This window comes from Dendrobates tinctorius, unplaced genomic scaffold (assembly GCF_039654945.1).
Source record: "Dendrobates tinctorius isolate UK_male_01 unplaced genomic scaffold, ASM3965494v1 ptg000058l, whole genome shotgun sequence".
Lineage (NCBI taxonomy): Eukaryota > Metazoa > Chordata > Amphibia > Anura > Dendrobatidae > Dendrobates > Dendrobates tinctorius.
The window spans coordinates 26663147-26669926 of record NW_027361726.1 but is presented as its reverse complement, the minus strand read 5'-3'; positions in this window follow the sequence as shown (position 1 = coordinate 26669926).

The window sequence follows — 6780 nt, the reverse complement described above, 5'->3', positions numbered from 1 at the left end:
AAATGCGAAGGACTTGTGTCTCTTGGAAGCAGAAATCCTGATACGTTATTATAATTAGGCCAAGATCACACATGTGAGGAACATGGCCGAATCTCGCATGTTAATACCGGGCACTGCCGCCGGCACTCAGGAGCGGAGCGTGCGGCTGCATAGCAATACATGCAGCCACGCGCTCCGCTCCTGTTTGCCAGCGGCAGTGCCGGGTATTGAGACGTGAGACTCGGCCGTATTCCTCGCATGTGTGATCCCAGCCTTATTATTATTATTTTTATATTAGAGCTCCAATGATACACAGCTGTTCATGAAAAAAAGAAGATCCTGATAGTTTGTTACAATGTATCAGCGTCGGTCCTGATAGTTTGATACAATATAACAGTTGTGAGCAGTGATGGGTGTTCTATGCAACAGATGCTATGTATCCCCCAGGATGCGCATAGAAGCATATTGAGCCCAGATAATTCCGGTACCGGAGCTATCCATGTCTGTGTGTCCATGTGGACAAGTGGTACCTCCGTGTGGCAACCGTGTGCCGCATCAGGACCACACGGACGGCGCCGGGAAGAAGCGCTACAGTAAGCGCTGTTCCCGGCGTCTGGTGCTGACCGCGGCTGTGATTCTGCTCTCCTGCTCTGCCGGCAGGAGAGCAGAATGAATGAAAACCCGACGTGGGGTCCCCCTCATTTTCATAACCAACCAGAGGAAACTTACAGCAGGGGGCTGCATTCCTCAGCTGTCAGCTTCAGCCAGGTGGGTTGTGAAGAATAGAGGGGTCCCCACGCTGTTTTTTTAGTTATTTAAATGAATAATTTAAAAAAACAGCGTGGGGTCCCCCCTATTTTTGACAGTCAACCTGACTAAAGCCGACAGCTGAGGGCTGATATTCTCAGGCTGGTAAGTGGCCATTGATCTTGGCCCCCCCAGCCTAAAAACAGCAGCCCCCAGCTGCCCAGAAAAGGCACATCTATTAGATGCTCCTAATCTGGAGCTTTACCCGGTTCTTCCCACTGCCCTGTAGTGGTGGCAAATGAGGTAATAAGGGGTTAATGCCACCTTTCGATTATAAGGTGCCATTAAGGCTGGTTTCACATTTGCGTTAAAACAACGCTGTGCCCTGCGTCGTTAAGCCCCGCCCCGAGCCGGCTCCCTGCCCGCCCCATCCGGGATCACCGCCTACTTTCGCATTTGCACGCATGCGATCGGCGCACCCTATCTTTAGCATAGGGTGCGCAGATCATGCGCTGCCAGTGTGAAAGTAGCGTGCTGCGCACTTTTGACGGTGCGCCGTGCGCGCCGAAATGCAGCATGTTGTCAATAAGACACCGATCCATTACTAATCCTACAGTAAATAAAGGGTTAAATAAACACTCACACAATAAGAACAAATTATTTTAATGAAAGAATATAAAGCACACATTTTTATAATCTTTATTACACTGGTAATTCCTTAGCGAAGCCCTCATTCTTCTGAAAAAAGTTGAAAATAATAAAACAAATCTATACATTACCTGTCCGGCGCTCAGTCACGTCCCACGACGTAAATCCATCTCGGGGGTTAATACATTTACAGTGGGAGCGCTGCTAATACAGCTGGTGCCGACTGTAAATGATGGGGAATGAATGGAGTGTGTGTGTTTATTTAACCCTTTATTTACTGTAGTATTAGTAAGTATTAGTAATGGATCTGTGTCTTATTGACACCTCTCCATTACTAATCCGGGCTTAATGGCACCTTATAATCGAAAGGTGCCATTAACCCCTTATTACCTCACTTGCCACCACTACAGGGCAGTGGGAAGAACCGGGCAAAGATCCAGATTAGGTGCATCTAATAGATGCGCCTGGCTGAAGCTGACCAATCTGGCTGAAGCTGACAGCTGAGGGCTGCAGCCCCCAGCTGTAAGTTTCGTCTTGTTGGTTCATAAAACGAGGGGGACCCCACGTCGGGTTTCCATTCATTTTTCTCTCCTGCCGGCAGAGCTGGAGAGCAGAATCACAGCCGCGGTCAGCACCAGACACCGGGAACAGCGCTTACTGAACACGAATGGCACCCCTCAGTGTGACAAGGTGGTGTAGTGGCCCACGGCAATGGGTCTCGGATACAGACTGTTTTGACACCCTGGCTGCGATCCGGAGGACACCATTTTGCCTTTGAGAGTTTTTGGACAATAAAGGCATTTGCGTTGAACTTTACTGGGTCACTGCCTCATTACTGCACCTGAAGGCCACCACACTACACAGTACAGATTCTGATAGTTTGTTACAGTGTATCAGTGTGGCTATTAATCTGGAGTCTATGCACACAGAAGATTGTCTAGACTGGATACAATTGTAGCAAAACGTCAGATGTGAGCAGTTTTAGAACTGTGCAGGTGACTTCTTGCTCTTCCTTAGTCTCAGATGTTAAGCTGCAGTGTAAAGCACGGTGGACAGAGCAGTAGTTTGAGTTTTGGAATAGACATATGAAAGGCAGTAAAGGGACGGCTCCGCAGCCCTGAGATGTCGATATATCTGTGTCCTCTTTATGGATTTTAAAGCACTAGGATGAAATAAAGAATAGACCTTTAGACGGAGTGCGGTTTTATTTCAAGACTCCAAATCACACTGCAGCTAAGTAACTGATCAGAACCGCGTCCTGCTGTCATGAAGCTGCAGTATAAAGTATGGAGGAGGATTGTCCCTTTTTTGTATGATGAAGTGTCACCCGGGCTCTAGGGGGTTATTGTGTGTAAATCTGTCTCCCTGTCACCCTGGTGACAGCTACCTGCCTATGGTTTCCCATAATTCCCCTGGGCTGGTTGTCAGATCCCCCACGTCCGTCCTGTGCTCGTTCCTTGCCGCTCTGCAACTTTCCAGGGTATTTTCGGAAACTCCGCAGGAGACAGTAACATTGCTGAGGCGGCAAATGCAGGAGCTCGTTAGACGCCGCCGCCATCTCTGCAATCAGGTGTCGTCGTTAGTGAGTGATTGATACCTGGCCGCGTTACTCACAATTAACCTTCACGTTCATTAGCCGTTCTCCGCCGTGCATGTGTTTAATCTTCATATCTTTACTGAAATGAGTTTCCAGGAGCCGCGATCAGCTCAAGAAATACGGAGAAAAGCCAAGACCGAGAAGGAAGCAATCGGCATGTGAGCTGCGTACTGAAAACGGTGCTCCCCACCCCAACGTCACCGCCATTATACAATGTGGCACTCCTGTTCTATTATTCAAGAATAGGGCAGAATAACCCCCACTCCACACGTGACGTCGGTACAAGGCATGGTTCCATGACAATTGTGTACAAGATAATTGTGTACGGACAATTGTGTACAGAAAATTGTGTACAGGCCAATTGTGTCCAAGGACAATTGTGTACAAGGACAATTGTGTACAGGGCAATTGTGTACAAGGACAATTGTGTACAGACAATTGTGTACAGGGCAATTGTGTACAAGGACAATTGTGTACAGACAATTGTGTACAGGGCAATTGTGTACAAGGACAATTGTGTACAAGGACAATTGTGTACAGGGCAATTGTGTACAAGGACAATTGTGTACAGACAATTGTGTACAGGGCAATTGTGTACAAGGACAATTGTGTACAGACAATTGTGTACAGGGCAATTGTGTACAAGGACAATTGTGTACAAGGACAATTGTGTACGGACAATTGTGTACAGGGCAATTGTGTACAAGGACAATTGTGTACAAGGACAATTGTGTACGGACAATTGTGTACGGACGATTATTTACAGACAAGTATAGGGAAAACAAAAAATTAAACGTCCAAAAAAAGAAAATACTATATTCATCATTGATTTTAACGTAAGATTGCTTATTGAATAACAGTTTCAAAGCTTCTTCTATTCTTATTCTACAAATATTGCTGGTCTTGTCTATCGTGCCTGCATGTTGCTGATCGCTCGTAGATACCGCAGCTTGTCTCCTTGATTGTGATAATCAGCCACTTTCACACGCAGTCGTTCAGCTAGCTGGACATACTTGCTTCGTGGATGCTCAACATTCAGTACCTCAGCATTCTGGGCTGTAAGTCTATGAATTGCCATGTCACTAATGAGTCCGTTGAACAGTTTCCACACGGTAGGATGAGCACAAAGAAAGAGTGCTTGTAAGGCGTTATGAAACCCCTCGCAGCAATTCGTGGTCTTGGGGGCAGAGGCCAAAGCGTCAGCATAATGATTCCAGACCTCTGGAGTAAACCTTGCGTTTCGAAAGCGTCCATCTACTCCTGGCCCCCTAACGTAGGTATGCTCAAAGTAGGAGAGGAGCTGATTGGTAGCATCATCATCAGGGAAGATTTGGGCTAGTTCGTCATACCTTGCACTTACTTCGGCTGGTGGGACAAACGCCAAGGAGGCCAAAGATTTTACCTTGAGATTGAACTCTCCATCCTCAGCCTCAAATTCAGCCTTTAGGCCCAGCTCATTGACCTTTCGAATAATGGACTGGCTCAGATGAAAGAAGCAGCCAGAAATCGCTGCAGCTGGAAACTCATCTTGGAAAGCTGACATTGCTGCCATCTCAAAGTCAAGAAGAATTTTCTGGGGATTTGCACCTGGCATCAACCCTTTGAGCGCCGTGATCATTCGACGATAGGTTGGACCAGTCTTGTTTGGCAGCAGGCAGTAGATCAGGGGAGGATAGGAGTTGCCGACTTTTGCATGGAGAGAATACAGCTGAAAGAACATGGTTGGCACCACCTTGAACGTTCCATCGCCAAACCATGTGTCTCCTCTTTCGAAATAAGGCAACAGTTCATTGCTACCAATGACAAGAATCCTTTGGGGGTCATCTCTTGCAGAGTCATATAAAATGATGTCGCTGTATTCCTGGGGGATAGCAAAATTGATGCTTTGAGGAGGAGCCAGCATGGTGTTTGCTCGCTGCCTGACCCGACGTGTATTTCGCTCAACATCACTTCGCTTGGGCATTCGAGACAACACGTCATCAGACCTGTCTCGAAGAACCTGTCCAACAATGCTTCTAGTAGATGCTTGAGAGCTGATTGCTTCTTGCCTCAGAGCAGCCATTGTAGCTCTGGCTTCAGCTTGAACTGGATCTGCAGAGTGACTGTGCTCAGTCGGCTGTTTAACAATCGCGGCTCCAGATGTGTGCATGCGTGCGGGACACTTGAATTTGTTGACTTGCCTGCACCGCCATTCTTTGATGCTGTCATCACGTGTCCTGTGCAGGATATACTCGTGTCCCCCAAGCCTAAGGACATCTTTGTCTTTTTCAGACTTGCTCATAGTAAAAGTCATGGTGAAAGTTGCAAGGGGTGAGTAATGAAACCGAAAGTAAGCGTCAGTGTGAAAGTGGCCTGTACAATTATCTTTGTCTTTTTCAGACTTGCTCATAGTAAAAGTCATGGTGAAAGTTGCAAGGGGTGAGTAATGAAAGTGAAAGTAAGCGTCATTGTGAAAGTGGCCTGTACAAGTGGCCTGTACACAACAAGTAAAAGTCATGGTGAAAGTTGCAAGGGGTGAGTAATGAAACCGAAAGTAAGCGTCAGTGTGAAAGTGGCCTGTACAATTATCTTTGTCTTTTTCAGACTTGCTCATAGTAAAAGTCATGGTGAAAGTTGCAAGGGGTGAGTAATGAAAGTGAAAGTAAGCGTCATTGTGAAAGTGGCCTGTACAAGTGGCCTGTACACAACAAGTAAAAGTCATGGTGAAAGTTGCAAGGCGTGAGTACTGAAACCGAAAGTAAGCATCAGTGTGAAAGTGGCCTGTACAAGTGGCCTGTACACAAATAATTGCCTTGTACACAATTGTCCGTACACAATTGCCTCTTGTACACGGTTCCATGACCTTGTACACAATTGCCCGTACACAATTGCCTTGTACACAATTGTCCATACACAATTGCCCGTACACAATTGCCTTGTACACAATTGTCTGTACACAATTGCCCGTACACAATTGCCTTGTACACAATTGTCCGTACACAATTGCCCGTACACAATTGCCTTGTACACAATTGCCCGTACACAATTGCCTTGTACACAATTGCCTTGTACACAATCGCCTTGTACACAATTGCCTTGTACACAATCGCCTTGTACACAATTGCCTTGTACACAATTGTCATTGTACACAATTGGCCTGTACACAATTGTCTGTACACAATAGTCCGTACACAATTATCTTGTACACAATTGTCCTGTCACCCAAGGCATACCCCCCACGGTGAAGCACCACGGAGGCCCTTCCATAATCTCCCCCCCATCCTGTATATGAGCCCACACAAAAATATTCTCTAGTGTGGCTCATTAGGGTTCCCACACAGGCCAGGACCGCTATAATAGCCCCCACAGTATTGCTCCTGGTACAGGTGCTCGGATGCCATATAGCGGTAATACTCCTGGTACAGGTGCTCGGATGCCATATAGCGGTAATACTCCTGGTACAGGTGCTCGGATGCCATATAGCGGTAATACTCCTGGTACAGGTGCTCGGCCGCTGTATAGCAGTATTACTCCTGGTACAGGTGCTCGGATGCCGTATAGCGGTAATACTCCTGGTACAGGTGCTCGGCCGCTGTATAGCAGTATTACTCCTGGTACAGATGCTCGGATGCCGTATAGCAGTATTACTCCTGGTACAGGTGCTCGGATGCCGTATAGCAGTATTACTCCTGGTACAGGTGCTCGGATGCCGTATAGCGGTAATACTCCTGGTACAGGTGCTCGGATGCCGTATAGCGGTAATACTCCTGGTACAGGTGCTCTGATGCCATATAGCGGTAATACTCCTGGTACAGGTGCTCGGCCGCTGT